The following is a 22,095-nucleotide window of genomic DNA, read 5'->3' as shown; positions in this document are numbered from 1 at the left end:
ATTTGTTACTGGAAAAAAACGTATTAAAATGGAAAATTTGCCAAAAAATTGCTGTTTTTGCACTGTTTTTATTTAATTTTTTTAACTGTGTTCATCGGAGGGGTTAGGTCATGGGGAATTTTTATAGAGCAGATTCTTACGGACACGGCGATACCTAATATGTCCAGTTTTTTTAATTTATTTATGTTTTACACTATATTATACTTTTATAAACAAAAATAAATTGTATCTCCATAGTCTAAGAGTCAGTTTATTTTATTTTTTGTTTTTAGCCGATTGTCTTTGGTACAGGCTCATTTTTTGTGGGACGAGAAGACGGTTTTATTGGCACTATTTTGGGGTTCATATTACTTTTTGATCGCTTGCTATTACAATTTTTGTGATGTAAGGTGACAAAAAATACCTTTTTTTTTGCACCATTTTTATTTTATTTTTTTGACCGTATTCATCTGAGGGGTTAGGTCATAGGGTATTTTTATAGAGCAGATTCTTACAGATGTGGCGATACCTTATATGTCTACTTTTTTAAAATGTATTTATGTTTTACACTATATTACCTTTTTATAAACAAAAAAAAAAAAAAATTGTATCTCCATAGTCTAAGAGTAATTTTTTTTTTTGTTTTTAGCCGATTGTCTTAGGTACAGGCTCATTGTTTGCGGGATGAGAAGACGGTTTTATTGCCACTATTTTGGGGGGCATATGACTATTTGATCACTTGCTATTACAATTTTTGTGATGTAAGGTGAAAAAAAAATTGCACCGTTTTTTTTTTTTTCTTTACCGTGTTCAACTGAGTAGTTAGGTCATTATTTTTATAGAGCAGATTCTTATGGACGTGGCGATACCTAATATGTCAACTTTTTTATTTATTTTAGTTTTACTAAATAATATTTTATAAAAAAAAATTTTTAGTTTTAGTGTCTCAAGTCTGAGAACCATTTTTTTTTTTATCTGATTGTCAGTGGCTAAATTGGGATATAAATTTAGTACTCCATGGAAGTGTGTTACTCCCTGAAGCAACTGTCAATGCAAAGGCCCGGATGATCGGGGCACGTGTCACACTGAGTAGTGTTCTTCTGTATCCCCCTCCTGTGACACACTCTGCATTTTTTGGGGGTTCGTCCCTTCTTTGCAGTAAGGGGGACCACACCTGGAAAGTGTTGGCCAGAGACGATCCAGGCACCTCCAGTTCCTGAGGTACTCTGGCCTGCTCTTTCCCGGTCAGAAAAGATCAGGGCCTTGAGGACTGTCTCATAGAACTGAAGGAATGTCCCTGTGTTGCCAGCTCTCTGGGACAGCACAAAATAGTTGTACAAGGCAACCTGCACCAAGTAGACCGCAACTTTTTTGTACCATCCCTGGGTTTTGCGCATGGCATTATATGGCTTGAGGACTTGATCAGAGAGCTCAACTCCTCCCATATGCCGATCGTAGTCGACGATACAATCGGGTTTGAGGACCGTTGCCGCTGTACCTCGCACACGGACAGGGGTGATGCCGTTACCGTGAATTGTGGACAGTACAAGGACATCCCTCTTGTCCTTATATCTGACTAGCAACAGGTTTCCACTGGTAAGGGCACGGGTCGCACCCCTGGGGATAGGTACCTGGAGGGGGTGGGTAGGGAGGCACCATTGAATTTTTTTGCACGGTCCCACAAGCGGACGTGGATCTGGTGGCGAAGGACTGGAACAAGGAGATTCTAGTATAAAAGTTATCCACGTACAGGTGGTAACCTTTATCTTGCAGTGGTTGCATAATGTCCCACACAAGTTTCCCGCTAACACCCAGAGTGGGGGGACATTGAATACGGGAATTTTGCCCCTTGTGCACACAAAACTTTTAAGTGTACCCTGAGGTACTCTCACAAAGTTTGTACAGCTTCACGTCATACCTCGCCCGCTTTGAGGGAACATACTGGCGGAAAATGAGTCTCCCCTTGAAAGCAATGAGACACTCCTCAACCGCGACCTCCCTTCCAGGTACATAGGCCTGTACAAATTTGGCCCCAAAGTGATCGATGACGGCCTGATTTTGTACAGGCGGTTATAGGAAGGATCACCTTGTGGCCCAAAACTTCCTCAGCTCGGCTGCACTGTCCGGAGTCCAGCCACCGTGCCTAGCCAAAAAGGAGCCCGGGTGTTGAGCAACAAACTGATGGGCGGACAGGTTTGTTTTCTCCACCACTTGATTTACAAAGTGGTCACTGAAAAAAAGACTGAAGTAGTCGTATTCACTGAAGCCCACTGTGGATATCTGGATTCCTGGTTGGCCTACAAAATCAGGAATCAAAACGCTCTGGGGTATACCAGACAAGTTCACTGGCAAGAGGCTTTGGTGGACTTAACTGGTGGGCCGGAAGACTAGTACAAGCCCCAGAGCTGCTCGTACTAGTGTGGGCCACAGGGTCCCCAGCATGGCGGTCCCCTTGCTCCGCCGCCTTGGGGGCTCATCATCATCGCTAGATGATGAGGAGGATGCGGATGACAAAAGGAACGTGGGGTCATCTTTGTCCTCACTCAGACTCGGAGGACAGCTGGGCGTATGCCTCCTTGGCCCAGAACATCCGGGGGGGGGGGCCATATGGGAGTGTGTGTGCGTGCATGATAAACTTTATTTGGTGTGCGTGTGTGTGGGGGCACGGGTGTTCACGAACTTACCCTAAACCTAGCAGACAAAAAAAACTAACTAAAAAAAGGGCAAAAAATTGGATAAAAAATAAATAAAAAATTCAAAACCGCTGATCAACCGTCCGAAGTTGATCAGTGGTGGGGGCCACAGTCAGAGTGTCAGCCACAGTAGCGTACACACAAAAAACAACAACTGCTTGCTCCCAAAAGTTGTGGGGGGGTGGTTAGGGGTTCAGGTGGGCAATCTGCAGCACCCCTGGGGGGTCTAGGGTCACACAGCTATGCTGTGGACCCCAGACACCGGATTTAGGGCAATGCGATAAATTTATTCTTCCACTAACTTTCCCTGAATATCCTTGCCTAACCTAACCTTTCCCTAAATACCTGGGTGCACAGATGTGGGTGCTGGGGCACAGATGGGGTGCTGAATGATGATCTCTGAACAGATAGGGGTGCTGGCTCTGAGATCCTCGGCTCCCGGACTGATAAGGAGGAGGAGAGGAGCGCTGCAATAATTTGAACTGCCCCCCCTGCAGCCGACCAATGAGAGGCGATCCTAAGAGGTGATGTCACATCACCTCTCAGGATCGCAGGATGGTGATTGGTGGTGTATTATCACACCACGATCACCATCCTGTACCGGGTTATCAGGTCTGAATTGACCTGCGGTTTGCTGTGATCGCCTACACAGGGGGGGGGGGGGGCTGGGGGGCACAGGACCGTCCCCGGGTGCCTGCTCAAGAAGTTGAGCAGGCACCGGCGGTCATCGGAAATACACAGGACATACAGGTATGCCCTGTGTCTTTAAGTACCGGAACATGTTATATTTGGTCTTTTGCTGTTTTGTTTTTTACCCCTTCTACCCCGGGCCATTTTTCGCCCCATCTTGCCCATGCCGTTTTTTGGAAATTTGACATGTGTCACTTTATGTGGTAATAACTTTTATATTTTCACCTTTATATATTAAAAAGTCCTAAATTTACCCAAAATTTTAATAAATTAGCAATTTTTAAGATTTCAATTTCTCTGCTTTCAAAACTAAAATTGTTACCTCATGAAGCATTTATTACTTACATTCCCTATATGTTTTCATTATGTTGGAATCATTTTGTAAATGTCATTATATTTTTTTAGGATGTTAGAAGGCTTAGAATTTTAGAAGCAATTCTTATAATTTTTAAGAAAATTTCCAAAACCCAGTTTTTAAGGACCAGTTCAGTTCTGAAGTCACTTTGTGGGACTGACACAGTAAAAACTACCCATAAATAACCTTAGTTTATTCAAAACTGATTTTATAAACTTTGTTAACCCTCTAGGTGTTCCACAAGAATTGAAGGAAAATTCAGATGAAACTTGTAAATTTCACTTTTGTCAGATTTTTCATTTTAATCATTTCTTTCCCTGTAACACATCAAGGGTTAACAGCCAAACAAAACTCAATATCTATTACCTTGATTCTGCAGTCTACACAAACAACCCATATGTGGTGGTAAACTGCTGTAAGGGCACACGGCAGGGCGCAGACAGAATGGAGCGCCGAATGGTTTTTGGGAGGAAGATTTTGCTGTACTGGTTTTTAGACACTATGTCCCATTTGAAGCCCCCCAGATGCACCCCTACAGTAGAAACTCTCAAAAAGTGACCCCATTTTGGAAACTACGGGATAATGTGACAGTTTTTATTGGTATTATTTTGGGTACATATGACTTTTGTAAGCCAAAAATGGCTGTTCTGGCACAGTTTTCATTTTTTGTTTTTTACAATGTTCATCTGACAGGTTAGATCATGCGCTATTTTTATAGTGCAAGTTGTTACGGATGCAGTAATATCAAATATGTCTACTTTATTTGTTTTAGTTTTACATAATAAATATTTTTCTAACGTTTTATTGGTGCCATCTTTAGGTACATATGATTTTTTGATCATTCATTATTATACTTTATGAGGCAAAGTGACCAAAAAATTGGCTGTTTTGGCATAGTTTTTATTTATTTATTTTTACCGTGCTCACCTGTGGGGGTAGGTCATGTGATATTTTTATAGAGTAGGTCATTACGGATGCAGCAATACCTAATATATCTACTTTTTTTTTATTTATTTCACTTTTGATCACTTGGTGTAGCACTTTTTGTGATGTAAGGTGACAAAAATTACTTGTTTGGCACAGTTTTATATATTTATTTTACGGTGTTTATCTGACAGGGTATATTATGGGATATATTTATAGAGCCAGTCATTATGGACGCAGCGATACCGAATATGTGTGTTTTTTTATTTTTTTATTATAAAATCAGGGGAAAGAGGCTTTTTTTTTACTTGAAACTTTATTTTTTATTATTACTTTTTTTTAACGTTATTTCTGTCCCACTCTGGGACTTCAACTTTTTGGGGTCTGATCCGCTCTGAAACACTTCTGTATTGTAATGCATTGCCTGTTAGTGTATTACATTGTATAATACACTAACAGGTTGCCTAGGAGATTCAGCCTGGGGCTGAATCTCATAGGCTTCCATAGAAGACAGGTCCTCATGCCTTGCAAAGCATTGCTCAGCCTCTGAAAGGCGTCGGGCTGCCTTCTCACCCATTGGATCCCTTACTGACCGCAAACTCTTTCTATGCCGTGGTCAGCGCTGACCACAGCATAGAAGAGGTTGATCTGCCGAAATCGCTGTAAAAGCCGGGAATCAGTTACTGCTGGGCCCTTGCAGTGATTGGGCGTTCACCACTTTAGTGCCCGCCCAATCACAATGACGCAATAGTACATCAAATTGCGGCAAGTCATCTGCCACTATGACGTACTATTACGTCATGTATCAGTAAGGGGTTAATTTTCATTTTAGCTGGAAATTGTTTTCAACCACAACATCCTATGGGAAGCAAAATCAATCACAGATCATTGATCGCAAATCATAGTCCAAAATACATTGAGACTCAGGTTCCATGATAAACAGAATTCTGTCTCAATAGTAGTAAATTCAAGTATGTAAAAATGGGCAAAAGGTAAGTACTCTGCAACTAGGAGCCAACCTAGTGGCCCCAGTAGACCTAGTTAACTGTATATTACAAAACTAGGAATCATTCAATACTACCATTTCGGCCTTATGCAATATGGATGCAGTCCATGTGCTGTCGGCAGTTTTTTTCTTTTTTTGTGAACCCATTAAGGCTGCTTTCACACTAGCGTTCGCTGGTCCGCTCGTGAGCTCCGTTTGAAGGAGCTCACGAGCGGACCCGAACGCAGCCGTCCAGCCCTGATGCAGTCTGAATGGAGCGGATCCGCTCAGACTGCATCAGTCTGGCGGCGTTCAGCCTCCGCTCCGCTCGCCTCCGCACGGACAGGCGGACAGCTGAACGCTGCTTGCAGCGTTCGGGTGTCCGCCTGGCCGTGCGGAGGCGTGCGGATCCGTGCGGATCCGTCCAGACTTTCAATGTAAGTCAATGGGGACGGATCCGTTTGAAGATGCCACAATGTGGCTCAATCTTCAAGCGGATCCGTCCCCCATTGACTTTACATTGAAAGTCTGGACGGATCCGTACTAGGCTATTTTCACACTTAGCTGTTATATGCTAAAAATAATGCAGACGGATCCGTTCTGAACGGAGCCTCCGTCTGCATTATTATGAGCGGATCCGTTCAGAACGGATCCGCCCGAACGCTAGTGTGAAAGTAGCCTTAACTTCAATGGATTCATGGACTGTATTTAGAGGACATATTCTATTTGTTTGCAGGAAGCATATGCAGATGTGGAAAACATACAGATTATCAGCATACTTTTCGTATCTGTATGTCTGTTCCACAAAAGGATAGAACATGTCCTATACTTGGCTGTAAAATGCGGACTATGGACTGAATGAAGTCAATGAGTCCACAAAAAATGCTTATGTAACATGGATGGTATATGTATATTGCAGATCTGCAATTTATGGATTGCAAAATACATATGGTCATATACATGAAGACGAATGCTACTTTCACACTAGCTTTTTGGCTTTCTGTTCATGAGATCCGTTCAGGGCTCTCAAAAGAGGTCCAAAACGGACCAGTTTTGCCCTAATGCATTCTGAATAGAAAAGGATCCGCCTAGGATGCATCAGTTTGCCTCCGTTCAGTCACCATTCCACTCTGGAGGCAGACCCCAAAAGGCTGCCTGCAGCGTTTTGCTGTCCGCCTGACGAAGCAGAGCCAAACGGATCCGTCCTGACACAAAATGTAAGTCAATGGCGGCGGATCCGTTTCCTCTGACACAATCTGGCGCAATAGAAAAAGGATCTGTCCCCCATTGACTTTCAATGGTGTTCAAGACGGATCCGTCATGGCTATAGAAGATATAATACAACCAGATCCGTACATGATGGATGCATGCAGTTGTATTATTGTAACAGAAGCGATTTTGCAGATCCATGACGGATCTGCAAAAACTGCTAGTGTGAAAGTAGCCTAAGACCAGGATATAAGGCCCCTTTCACACGGGCGAGATTTCCGCACGGATGCGATGCGTGAGTTGAACGCATTGCACCCGCACTGAATCCCGACCCATTCATTTCTATGGGGCTGTTCACATGAGCGGTGATTTTCACGCATCACTTATGCGTTGCGTGAAAATCGCAGCATGCTCTATGCTCTTCTGCGATGAAGACAGAAGGAGATGCCGGCTTCGCGATCAAGTGGACTAAGCTGAGTTAAATGATTTTTTATTTTTTTTTAAACCCTCCAGTGCTATTTTACTATGCATTCTGTATTCAGAATGCTATTATTTTCCCTTATAACCATGTTACAAGGGAAAATAATACAATCTACAGAACACCGATCCCACGCGTGCAAAACGCATTACAATGTTTTGCACTTGCGTGGAAAAATCGCACGTGTTCCCGCAACGCACCCGCTCATTTTCCCACACCGCCCGTGTGAAAGAGTGTTATCCAGAGTGCACAGGCAAGGCAATGCAGGCAGGCAAGGAAACTTACTGTATAGTCCTGAAAACTGTGTTTCAGAGATGTGAGCAACTGTCAGTCCAAACAAGTTGTTGAATCCATGTTATATCTGCATTGGGGTGAAGGACTGACCTTACTGCACATGATACACAATGTAATGAGAACAAATAGCTTATCATCAGACACTACACTTGTAGATTGGAGAAACACTGATAAGAAACTGTCATCAACAACCCCCAAATACCCTAAATGCCTTTGTCCAATCAACAGGGTCTTCACTTAGCAAGATTCTACTAATCTGCAAGCTTTTACTGGACCTTGAAGCTTCCATTCCACCTGGCTACATACACAATAAAAACTTGCGTAATGGACATTGGATGTGGACCCACTGTACCAAATAGCCGGTTTGACTTAGTCCTAGTCAAGTCCTAAAGGTGTTATCCTGGTCATGTCCTGGTTTTCACCCTATACAAGCATCTTGTCCTAACTGCAGGGAAAACGCCAGGCCACTACCTCTTAGAATAGTCCCGGTGTATTTGGCAGCTGATCCAGGGGGGTCAGAGACAATAGTGTGTAGCACTGAGGGGTCAGGCAATACTCGTAGTCAGGAAACATGCTGAGTTCAGGGCAGGCAGAGTTCGAGCGTATCTGTAAAACAAAGTCAAAGTCCAAAGTCAGTGCCGGCAGCAGAGGATTGGAGTCGGTAACGTACACGGGCAGGCAGACAGAAAATGCACACGTTCACTAAGACTAGCAACCACTAGAATACCCAAAGATCAGGCTAAGGTGAGAAGTGTCATTGACTACTAGCCTCAATACACAGAGGGTGAGTGGAGTGATGCCCGTGCCCACCTGGGATAGCAGGGCAACAGCAGACATGGGTTGCCAGCATAACAGATTGCATAATGGTAGAATCCAAACATTATTTAGTTACATAAATATTTGGTAATAATTCTTACTGAGTGCTCTGTTATATTCACTAGTATGTGACTAACTCTTACTATCTTAAGTGGAATTGTGGTTTATTTAGGCTTTTAGCAAAAAAAAAAATTCGGCATCTAATTGAGGGATGTTTTATTTTTTGTTCAACTTTATGCAAAAAAACATATTCAACTTATTCTGAATAAGTTTGATAGTGGATTAAAAACATAATAATGTTTATTTATGTAGCGCCACCATATTCCGCAGCACTTTACAATTCAGAGGGTTCATCTACAAAACAAAAGACATCACAAAGTTACCAGCTAATATATCACTGAAACACTAGGAGTGAGGGCCCTGCTCTCAAGAGCCTACAATCTATAATGAAGTGGGAGAGACACAAAGGTAAAGCTGGTTGTTACATGAAGTGGTCCAGCCATCTTTGCACTAAAAGGAGTGGTACAGACCGAGCTGCATTAGTTAGTGGTTTGGGTGTAGTGATTAGTGTCACAAGATGGCGTTCAGTTCTGAAGAATAAGACTTGGGGGAGGGGGGTAAATGGGGAGGAATCAGTTTAGGGAACATGATAAGCCTGGCCAGAAAATATGTGTTTTTAAGGCACATTTGAAACTAAGTTGAGAAATAACTGACTATCCAGGGCAGAGCATTCCAGAGAGTATGTTCAGCTTGAGAAAAGTATTGAAGACAGGAGTGAGAGGTTCAAATTACTGTATGGAGGATGTTAATCTTGGATTGTTGGCAGAATGGAGAGCAGAAGTAGGGTGGTAGACGGAGATGAGGGAGGATATGTCAGGAGGTGCAGCATTGTGGAGAGCTTTGTGGATAAAGGTGAGGAGTGTGAACTGTATTTTGTGGTGGATGGGCAACCAGTGTAGTGAGTGACACAGGCTAGGGGGACCGATGTAGTTGAAGAACATATTATTTAACCGCTTCAGGACTGGGTAAGTTTCTGCCTTTCGTTTTAGTTTTTTACTTCCAGCCTTTCCAGAGCCATAACTTTTGTATTTTTCAATTTTCCATTAAAATGGGCTGGAATTATAAAATAACACAATTCTGCCACAGTTGTATGGGTTTTGTTTCCTATGCTGTAAAACTGACTTATTACCTTCATTCTCTGAGTCAGAACAATTACGATACCAGTTTTTACAGAAAAACATTAAAACTTTGTAAAAATATATTTTTATTTGCATCACCATATTAAGACCTCCCCATAACTTCTTTTTTTATATGTATGGAGCGGTGTGAGGGCTCATTTGTTTGTGGGAGGATCTGTAGTTTTTACTGATACCATTTGGAGTTTGTTTGAATTTTTGATCATTTTTTATTCTTGAATGCAGCAAAGCCTATGATGTTTTTTTTTTTAATAGTTTATTTTTATTACATATTTGGGAAAAGTGAAGTGATTAGAATGTCTATGTATTTTTTTTTACACTTTTTAATAGTTCCCCAAGGAAACTAGAACAAGCAATCATTAGATTGCTTCCTTCATAGACTCTAATGCATTAGCATTGGAGTTCATGAGAATTATACTGTATTCCTATTGATCATTCAGGATGACAGCGGCTGCCGCACACACCATCTGGCTCCACCTATTCATGCTCGGGCGAACCATTGCATGCCCAGGAGCGAGTGTTCCTGGGTTTTTAAGGTCTTAGATGCCATGGTCACATTTGACATGGCATCTGAGGGGTTATACAGTTGCAAAAAAAGTATGTGAACCCTTAGGGAACCCAATGAGATGAGATTGGAGGTGTTGGTTACAGCTGTCCTGCCCTATAAAAAACACACACCAGTTCTGGGTTTTCTTTTCACAAGAAGCATTGTCTGATGTGAATGATGCCTCGCACAAAAGAGCTCTCAGAAGACCTACGATTAAGAATTGTTGACTTGCATAAAGCTGGAAAGGGTTATAAAAGTATCTCCAAAAGCTTTGCTGTTCATCAGTCCATGGTAAGACAAATTGTCTATAAATAGAGAAAGGTCAGCACTGCTGCTACTCTCCCTAGGAGTGGCCGTCCTGTAAAGATGACTGCAAGAGCACAGCGCAGACTGCTCAATGAGGTGAAGAAGAATCCTAGCGTGTCAGCTAAAGACTTACAAAAGTCTCTGGCATATGTTAACATCCCTGTTAGCAAATCTACGATACATAAAACACTAAACAAGAACGGATTTCATGGGAGGATACCACAGAGGAAGTCACTGCTGTCCAAAAAAAACATTGCTGCATGCTTACAGTTTACACAAGAGCACCTGGATGTTCGACAGCAGTACTGGCAAAATATTCTGTGGACAGATGAAACCAAAGTTGAGTTGTTTGGAAGAAACACACAACACTATGTGTGGAGAAAAAGAGGCACAGCACACCAACATCAAAACCTCATCCCAACTGTGAAGTATGGTGGTCGGGGCATCATGGGTTGGGTCTGCTTTGCTGCGTCAGGGCCTCGACGGATTGCTATTATCGAAGGAAAATTTAATTTCCAAGTCTATCAAGACATTTTGCAGGAGAACTTAAGGCCATCTGTCCTCCAAGATGGGTGTTGCAACAAGACAACGACCCAAAGCATAGAAGTAAATAAACAACAGAATGGCTTAAACAGAAGAAAATATGCCTTCTGGAGTGGCCCAGTCAGAGTCCTGACCTCAACCCCATTGAGATGCTGTGGCATGACCTCAAGAAAGCGATTCACACCAGACATCCCAAGAATATTGCTGAACTGAAACAGTTCTGTAAAGAGGAATGGTCAAGAATTACTCCTGACTGTTGTGCACGTCTGATCTGCAACTACAAAAAACGTTTGGTTGAAGCTATTGCTGCCAAAGGAGGTTCAACCAGTTATTAAATCCAAGGGTTCACATACTTTTTCCACCTGCACTGTGAATGCTTACATGGTGTATTTAATAAAAACATGGTAACATTAAATTCTTTGTATGCTATTAGTTAAATAAGACTGTGATTGTCTATTGTTGTGACTTAGATGAAGATCAGATTACATTTTATGACCAATTTGTGCAGAAATCCATATCATTCCAAAGGGTTCACATACTTTTTCTTGCAACTGTATGTGCGCGATTAACGTTATCATCGATTGCATACATTAGCCCAGGGTGTCTGCTGTTTAAAACAGCAGCCACCCGGTGTCTATGGCGTAGGGAGGGTACTGCAGTTGCAAAGAGAGCTGTGCCTCTAGGTGTAACTGCAACGCCCCTGTTGCTCCTAGATGCTCACTAGCATAGATTAAAACATCATTTTCTCAGCAATGCGGGCACATATGAACATACAACCAATACAGATGCATTGAGCTGCCATGCACACATGTAACAGGTCAGCCAGTTTTATAGATACAAATCTTCTGACAGATGCACTTCAACTACCATCCTATTATCTTCTCCACACCAAAAAAGATATATGGTAACTGAGAAAGTTTTAGTGGCGTGTGCATAGAACCTCTTTCCATTCAATTTCAGAGTTTCCTTCATGCAAACTACCCAAATGTTTTATCAAGCTGTTGTTTTCCATTTGATATCTTCACAAAGATGTCCAACTTGTGAAGCTGTTATATGCATGTCCTCTACCATATCAGACACAAAGACTTGTTCTTTCTTCATGCCTGTCTGTCTGCCTCTTTATGCACCCTCCTAATATTCCTATTATTTATTGTCATTCTTAATACAATACATTTCTGTTTTAAAATCCTGCAATCGAGCATCTCGCATTGTGTCACTTTTTAAAGTAGGTTACCAACATCCTTTACCAAAACCTAAAATATTATACTTTTATTTTCACTCAGGACCACAAGATTTTTTCATTTTTGCCTCCCTACATTCCGCCAACTTTTTTTAAATTATAAGTACATCACCATTTGCTTTTTTTGCAGGATGAATTGTAGATTTTGTAGATATCATTTTGTAGATTTTGTACATTTTTAATGTTACGGTGTATTAATGCCATGTTTGTACACACCGGATTCCAAAAAAGTTGGGACACTATACAAATCGTGAATAAAAACTGAATGCAATGATGTGGAGGTGCCAACTTCTAATATTTTATTCAGAATAGAACATAAATCACAGAACAAAAGTTTAAACTGAGAAAATGTACCATTTTAAGGGAAAAATATGTTGAATCAGAATTTAATGGTGTCAACAAATCCCCAAAAAGTTGGGACAAGGCCATTTTCACCACTGTGTGGCATCTCCCCTTCTTCTTACAACACTCAACAGACGTCTGGGGACCGAGGAGACCAGTTTCTCAAGTTTAGAAATAGGAATGCTCTCCCATTCTTGTCTAATACAGGCCTCTAACTGTTCAATCGTCTTGGGCCTTCTTTGTTGCACCTTCCTCTTTATGATGCGCCAAATGTTCTCTATAGGTGAAAGATCTGGACTGCAGACTGGCCATTTTAGTACCCGGATCCTTCTCCTACGCAGCCATGATGTTGTGATTGATGCAGGGTCTTCCCTGAAAGAGATGACGTCTGGATGGGAGCATATGTTGTTCTAGAACCTGAATATATTTTTGTGCATTGATGGTGCCTTTCCAGACATGCAAGCTGCCCATGCCACACGCACTCATGCAACCCCATACCATTAGAGATGTAGGCTTCTGAACTGAGCGTTGATAACAACTTGGGTTGTCCTTGTCCTCTTTGGTCCGGATGACATGGCGTCCCAGATTTCCAAAAAGAACTTTGAATCGTGACTCGTCTGACCACAGAACAGTCTTCCATTTTGCCACACTCCATTTTAAATGATCCCTGGCCCAGTGAAAACGCCTGAGCTTGTGGATCTTGCTTAGAAATGGCTTCTTCTTTGCACTGTAGAGTTTCAGCTGGCAACGGCAGATGGCACAGTGGATTGTGTTCACTGACAATGGTTTCTGGAAGTATTCCTGAGCCCATTCTGTGATTTCCTTTACAGTAGCATTCCTGTTTGTGGTGCAGTGTCGTTTAAGGGCCCGGAGATCACGGCCATCCAGTATGGTTTTACGGCCTTGACCCTTACGCACAGAGATTGTTCCAGATTCTCTGAATCTTCGGATGATGTTATGCACAGTTGATGATGATAGATGCAAAGTCTTTGCAATTTTTCGCTGGGTAACACCATTCTGATATTGCTCTACTATCTTTCTGCGCAACATTGTGGGAATTGGTGATCCTCTACCCATCTTGGCTTCTGAGAGACACTGCCACCCTGAGAAGCTCTTTTTATACCCAATCATGTTGCCAATTGACCTAATTAGTGTTAATTGGTCTTCCAGCTCTTTATGCTCAAATTAACTTTTTCCAGCCTCTTATTGCTACTTGTCCCAACTTTTTGGGGATTTGTTGGCACCGTGAAAATTTGAATCAATGTATTTTTTCTTTAAAATTATACATTTACTCGGATTAAACGTTTGATCTGTCATCTACGTTCTATTACAAATACAATATTGACATTTGCCATCTCCACATCATTGAATACAGTTTTTATTCACAATTTGTTTAGTGTCCCAACTTTTTTGGAATCCGGTTTGTATGTGTATGAAAACAATAGAATTGAGGATTAGGGAGTATTCTGGATTAAAGTGGCATTATGCCTACTATACATAGAAAATAGAAGCTCTTTGCGTACATTTTTGATCAAACGTGTGTCGGGCCAATCTACCGGCATCAAGGTGGCTTCCTCAGATGGGTATCTAACACTAAGTGCCTCTCCTGGGCCTAACCTAAGCCTACAATGTTCAGGGTGGTGTAGGAGCCAGCTACATTTATAGGCCTCTTGCACATGGCCGTAGTGCTCCCGTGGCCGCATCGCGGGCCGCACACAGCGGTTCCGCAATACACAGGGCACCGGCCATGTGCATTCCGCATCACAGATGTGAACCCATTCACTTCATCCGAAGATGCAGTGCAGTGTGGAACGGAAGCATGTAACGGAAACCAATGGAAGCACTATGGAGTGCTTCTGTTGGGTTCTGATCCGTGCTTCCGTTCCGCAAAAAAATAGAACTTGTTCTATCTTTTTGCGGAATGGACGGATCACTGACCCAATGAAGTTGAATGGGTCTGGATCCGTTGCAGTCGCTGCATGGAATGGAACCAATACGTTTGTGTGCAAGAGGCCATACTTTGCTCAGAAGCCCTGGGCAGATGGGCGGGTAGTGCTCAATCAAAAGGAGGAAGCTACCCTCCAAGCATACTGCAAGAAAATTTAAACTAACACATCCATAGTCACAGGTGCACATCCATAAAGCTAGCATGCAGACAGCAAATAGAAACATATGGCAGCACACCAGTACACGTGCAAACAATAGAATTGAGGATTAGGGATTATTCTGAATTAAAGTGGTACAATAGCTGTCTGCATGCTAGCTTTCTGAATGTGCACCTGTGATTATGGATGTGCTAGTGTAAATTTTCTTGCAGTATGTTTGGAGGGTAGCTCCCTCCTTTGAATTGAGCAATCCCCGCCCATCTGCCCAGGGCTTTTGAGCAGAGTAGTTCCTACACCACCCTAAACATTGTAGGCTTAGGTCAGGCCCAGGAGAGGCAGTTCTGTTAGGCCTCTTTCACATAAGCGTTTTTCACGCAACGCAGGCCCCATAGAAGTAAATGGGGCTGTGTGAAAATCGCAAGCAAGTGCAGATGCGATTTTCACACATGGTTGCTAGGAGACGATCGGGATGGGGACCCGATTATTATTCTTTTGCCTTATAACATGGTTATAAGCGAAAATAATAGCATTATTAATACAGAATGCTTAGTAAACTAGGGATGGAGGGGTTAAAAAAAAATATAAATGATTCTGTATTAAGAATGCCATTATTTTCCCTTATAACCATGTTATAAGGGAAAAAATAATGAAATCTACACGACACCTAACCCAAACCCGAACTTCTGTGAAGATTTTTCTCACGTGCGTGCATTTTCCCGCGACGCAACCCGCATCTTATCCGGCCCTTACACGTGACGCCCGTGTGAGAGAGGCCTTAGTGTTAGGGACCAGTGATGAGTGGCAGGGGAAATATTCGAATTCACGATATTTCTCGAATATTTGGGTGAATATTCATCATATATTCCAGTGATTATTTTCTTGGTTGATAAAAATTCGCAATACGAAAATTCGCGATCAACACTACTCCTAAAGTCAAAGATATTGCAGCCTTCTCCTTGGCCCACAAGCAAGAAGCAGTGAGGGATCATGGGTGCTGATTAAAAAAATTTAGAATATTCGTGATTACGAAGATATAGCACTATATTCTAGATATTCATGAATTCTCGAAGTGCCAATATTTGCGATAAAAATTCTGCGATCAACACGAAAGGGTCCGCAAATCCAGAGATGCGTAATGGTGCGGAACGGAACCACGGAACGGAACACTACGAAAGCACTATGGAGTGCTTCCATGGGGTTTCATCCCGTACATCTGTTCCGCAAAAAGATAGAACATTGCCTATCTTTAGTACAGCGCAAATGAATGGGTCCGCGATCCGCTGCGGCTACCCCACGGACTGTGCTTTTGCACACACCAGTGTGAAAGAGGCCTAATAGTGTTGAGCATGAATATTCGAATTACGAATATTTATTGTGAATATCGCAACTTTGAGAATCTGCGAATATTTCTAATATAGCGCTATATATTCGTTTTTCAAATGTTCGTCATTTTTTACATCTGAAGTTATGACTCCTCCCTGCTTAAAGGGCTTCTGTCATCCCACTAAACTGTTTTTTTTTTTGTGTACTTATAATCCCTATACTGCGATTTATCCATACATAATGTGATTAATCATTTTGGTTCAGTAGATTCTGCTAAAAACGTACTTATATAATATGCTAATTACCTGTCTACCAGCAAGTAGCAGCCGCATCCTCCTATCCTAAAGACGCCCCCTCCGCATGTTGATTGACAGGGCCAGTGAACGAGATTGTCCTCTGGCTGGCCCTGTCTGCTATCAAGATCTCGTGCCTGTGCCATAACGGTATTCAGTCGGCGCAGGCGCACTGAGAGGCGGCCGCTCGCTCAGCCGCTCCATCCTCAATGCGCCTGCGCCAATGATGTCATCAAGTACACCTGGAAGAGAAGACGCCGGCATCGCAGTATAGGGATTATAAGTACACACAAAAAAAAAACTAAAAAACTGTTTAGTGGGGTGACAGAAGCCCTTTAAGTTGCTTGTCAAGCAATTTAAGCAGGGAGGAATCATGACTTCAGATGGAAAAAAAAATGACAAATATTCTAAAAAACTAATATACAGCACTATATTTAATTTAGTGCTATATATCGTCTATTTGTGGTCGGGGCTATGCGTGAAAGAACCTACCCCTTCATTCACCCACAACAGAACTAAGCGGTCTGAGTTGTGCCATAACCGCTTCCGTCGAGAGTACACCTGAAAGAGGGCATACCCTGTAGCAGAGTAAAAGAAAAAGGGGCGGGCTGGGAGGGGAACACTGCTGCCGTCCGTCCCCTGTAGTGAGAGGTGAGCAGCAGATATAGGGCAGGGCGCCCCTCCCACAAATTCAGGCCAATAAATCGGCCTTGATACTTGTGGTCGGGGCTATGCGTGAAAGAACCTACCCCTTCATTCACCCACAACAGAACTAAGCGGTCTGAGTTGTGCCATAACCGCTTCCGTCGAGAGTACACCTGAAAGAGGCCAAAAACCCAGCATGAAACACAAGACATGTACATTGCCATATTACCATGCCCAACTCTGAAAGGCACATGAAATTTCACTAACAGGGTTCGGAACATATCGGCCGTAACAAGACGAGCGCCACCGGCTCAACTTACGGATAAAGTGTGCCGGGACTTGATTCCTGGAAGCGGCCGATGCTGCCCCTATCCTGAACGAATGTCCTGACACAGTGAGGGGGTCTAAACCCAAATTGACCGCCAGTATCCGCACATGCGCTATGAATTGGGAGGTGGACATGGCTGCTGCCCCGAAGGGTAACAGAGGGGTGTCAGTGCCGCGATCGGCCAGTGCCCCTGACCATCCCTACACCTGAGAAAACAAAGTGATTCTGCTAAGCTAGGGCGTCAACCGCTACTATCTGCGCATCATGTACGAGGGAGCCACAGAACAGGAAATTGTGCACGAGCGACAACTGTACCAGACGCCTCATCAAGGACATGGCCAGTTGAGACCTGGATTTGCCACTGACCAGGATAGTCATGGTGGAGGAGCTATCAGAGGTAAAGAACCCGATGCGGCCTGTCCACTGGTCACCCCAAACCTAGGCTGCCGCCACCACAGGATCCAAATCCCTTGCCTTCGTTGACTGGGGAATTCCTGTGGCCTCGAACATCTCCCCTGGCCACGCCCCGTTCAGCCAATGGGAGCCAAAAAATGCAGCGAAACCAGTGTCCACCCTGCTGCTGGAGAATATAATGGGGGAGTTGTGCGAGACTGCCGGCACAAACATGGACACGCCATTCCAATGACTCAACAAGTGGTCCCACATGCTTAAATCTGCTTGCGCCTGACTGTCCCGGAACACTGGACTATCCTGACAGGGAGCTTCTGATAGGAGTAGTAACAACCTAGCTACAAAAGACCTACCTTGAGGAATAACGCGCATCGCAAAATTTAGCATGCCTAACAACGATTGCAGTTCCACCTTCATGGTGACCCTACCAGTGACGAAACTGTTTCTTGTTTTATTTTTTATTTTTTATTTATTTATTTATTTATTTTTTGCCTTTGTTTTTCTCTGTGAGAGATTCTAATGGCGGAGCCATGCGTGAGAGACCCTAATGGCGGGGCCACGCGTGAGAGACTCTAATGGCGGAGCCACGCGTGAGAGACTCTAATGGCGGAGCCACGCGTGAGAGACTCTAATGGCGGGGCCACGCGTGAGAGACTCTAATGGCGGGGCCACGCGTGAGAGACTCTAATGGCGGAGCCACGCGTGAGAGACTCTAGTGGCAGAGACACGCGTGAGAGACTCTAGTGGCAGAGCCACGCGTGAGAGACTCTAGTGGCAGAGCCACGCGTGAGAGACTCTAGTGGCAGAGCCACGCGTGAGAGACTCTAGTGGCAGAGCCACGCGTGAGAGACTCTAGTGGCAGAGCCACGCGTGAGACTCTAGTGGCGGAGCCACACGTGAGAGACTCTAGTGGCGGAGCTATGCGAGACTCTAATGGCGGAGTCATATGTGTAACACTAAACCGGATAAGCCATGCGAGAGAGACTAATGGCGGAGTCCTGTCTGAGACTCTAATGGCGGAGTCATATGTGTAACACTAAACCAGAGAAGCCATGCGAGAGAGACTAACAGCGGAGCCATGTGTGTGACACTGAAAAGGGAGAAGCCATGCGTGAGAGACTAATGGCGGCGTCATGTGTGTAAACCTAAAAATGGAGAAGCAATGCGTGAGAGATTCTAACGGCGGAGTCATATGTGTAACACTAAAAAGGGAGAAGCCACACGTGAGAGACTGTAATGGCGGAGCTATGCGAGAGACTAATGTCGGAGTCATATGTGTAAACCTAAAAACGGAGGAGCTATGCGTGAGAGACTCTAATGGCAGAGCCATATATGTACCACTAAACCAGAGAAGCCATGCGAGAGACTAATGGCGGAGTCATATGTCTAAAACTAAACCGGATAAGCCATGCGAGAGAGACTGATGGCGGAGTCCTGTCTGAGAAATTCTAATGGCAGAGCTATGCGAGAGGGACTCTAATGGCGGAGTCATATGTGTAAACCTAAAACGGAGAAGCAATGCGTGAGAGACTACCAGCGGAGCCAAGTGTGTAACACTGAAAGGGGAGAAGCCATGCGAGAGACTAATGGCGGAGTCATATGTCTAAAACTAAACCGGATAAGCCATGCGAGAGAGACTAATGGCGGAGTCCTGTCTGAGACTCTAACGGCGGAGTCATATGTGTAACACTAAACCAGAGAAGCCATGCGAGAGAGACTAACAGCGGAGCCATGTGTGTGACACTGAAAAGGGAGAAGCCATGCGTGAGAGACTAATGGCGGCGTCATATGTGTAAACTTAAAAACGGAGAAGCAATGCGTGAGAGACTCTAACGGCGGAGTCATATGTGTAACACTAAAAAGGGAGAAGCCATACGTGAGAGACTGTAATAGCGGAGCTATGTGAGAGACTAATGTCGGAGTCATATGTGTATACCTAAAAACGGAGGAGCTATGCGTAAGAGACTCTAATGGCAGAGCCATATATGTACCACTAAACCAGAGAAGCCATGCGAGAGACTAATGGCGGAGTCATATGTCTAAAACTAAACCGGATAAGCCATGCGAGAGAGACTGATGGCGGAGTCCTGTCTGAGAGATTCTAATGGCAGAGCTATGCGAGAGGGACTCTAATGGCGGAGTCATATGTGTAACACTAAAAACGGAGAAGCAATGCGTGAGAGACTAATAGCGGAGCCATGCGTGTAACACTGAAAGGGGAGAAGCCATGCGTGAGAGACTAATGGCGGAGTCATATGTATAAACCTAAAAACGGAGAAGCAATGCGTGAGAGACTAACAGCGGAGCCATGTGTGTAACACTGAAAGGGGAGAAGCCATGCGTGAGAGACTAATGGCGGAGTCATATGTGTAAACCTAAAAACAGAGAAGCAATGCGTGAGAGACTAATAGCGGAGCCATGCGTGTAACACTGAAAGGGGAGAAGCCATGCGTGAGAGACTAATGGCGGAGTCATATGTGTAAACCTAAAAACGGAGAAGCAATGCGTGAGAGACTAATAGCGGAGCCATGCGTGTAACACTGAAAGGGGAGAAGCCATGCGTGAGAGACTAATGGCGGAGTCATATGTGTAAACCTAAAAACGGAGAAGCAATGCGTGAGAGACTAATAGCGGAGCCATGCGTGTAACACTGAAAGGGGAGAAGCCATGCGTGAGAGACTAATGGCGGAGTCATATGTGTAAACCTAAAAAAACGGAGAAGCAATGCGTGAGAGACTAATAGCGGAGCCATGCGTGTAACACTGAAAGGGGAGAAGCCATGCGTGAGAGACTAATGGCGGAGTCATATGTGTAAACCTAAAAACGGAGAAGCAATGCGTGAGAGACTAATAGCGGAGCCATGCGTGTAACACTGAAAGGGGAGAAGCCATGCGTGAGAGACTAATGGCGGAGTCATATGTGTAAACCTAAAAACGGAGAAGCAATGCGTGAGAGACTCTAAAGTTGGAGCTATGCGTGAGACTAATGGCGGAGTCATGTCTGAGAGACTCTAATGGCGGAGTCATAAGTAACAGTAAAAGGGAGAAGCCATGCGTGAGACTAATGGCAGAGTCATATGTGTGAAACTCAAACAGATAAGCCATGCGTGAGAGACTCTAATGGTGAAGCCATGCGTGAAACTGTAATGGCGGAGTCATAGGTGTAACACTAACCAGAGAAGCCATGCGAGAGACTGTAATGGCGGATTTATGTTCCCCCTTTTTTTTTTTTTTTTTTTTTTTTTTTTTCACCACTCATGCAGCACCAGTATGACTCGGGGACTTGCCTAACCATGACTCTCTTTGACAATAAACCATACCTGGATGACCTTACAGTGACGATAAGCAATTAAAACGAGAGCCAGACCTAAAGGAAAAGCATAGACATTAGTGATCTGAACCACGTGCATAAACATCACCGTGGGGTGTCGCCGCAGTCGGCTGAACGGTTGACGGGCCCATGCAAAAAAAAAAAAAAGGCAGCTATCTATGTAGTAACATATGCAAATTGCGACAAGTGCATGAAAACAGGCAAATTAGAAATCCTGCCAAACTGAACCAAAACAATGAAATGAAATGCCATGCAATGTGAAGGGTCTGACGCGCCCCTACTGACGTAAGTCTAGGAGCGCATGTAACTGGGAGCACTACCCCCCCCCCCCCAATAATTAGCCACAGACATACTGTATGGTATCAATCCCTCTACCTAACTAACAGCACGGCGGCCCGTGCCAGACTTTGCCCCCCACATGTAACATTAAGGTGATGTGCAAAACTATGGTCGTCAGATAAGGTTAAAACCCAGCCAGGCTGAATGACACATGCACTTCTTGGATAGCCCAGACTGATGTAACCAGTTAATCAGCCCATCACACAATATGTGACTGAAACTCTCCTACACGTGCATGTGGAGCATCCAGCCTCATTGATATGTTGCCCATGCCGTCTCAATCTCCCCCCCCCCCCTCCTCCTAAGCCCCTTACAAGACTCCCCCCTAGCAGACAGATGAAACTCAACCCGAGTTCCTGCGCATATGCGAACGGAGTCCCGCTGCCTCCCGCTACTTGCTGCAAGTCACGTGGGAGCGGGGCGTGCTGCCAGACTGTCGTTCCGGTGTGGGGATGTCCCTTTCATACCTTAAAGGGACCGACCCCACCGACCGGACAACCGAGCTGATGCTGCGCTGAGGCAGCGGCCACTTACCCGCCGCCCGAGGAGGAACAGGACGCCGGACTGCAGGGGGAAGCGCTGACCGGAAGTGACGCACTGTTGCCTAGGAGCTGCTGACGCCGCCGGCTGGAACAGGAACACTGCTGCCGTCCGTCCCCTGTAGTGAGAGGTGAGCAGCAGATATAGGGCAGGGCGCCCCTCCCACAAATTCAGGCCAATAAAT

Source organism: Bufo gargarizans, chromosome 3 (assembly GCF_014858855.1).
Source record: "Bufo gargarizans isolate SCDJY-AF-19 chromosome 3, ASM1485885v1, whole genome shotgun sequence".
In the NCBI taxonomy this organism is placed as follows: Eukaryota; Metazoa; Chordata; class Amphibia; order Anura; family Bufonidae; genus Bufo; species Bufo gargarizans.
Note: the sequence above shows the minus strand (reverse complement) of the source record.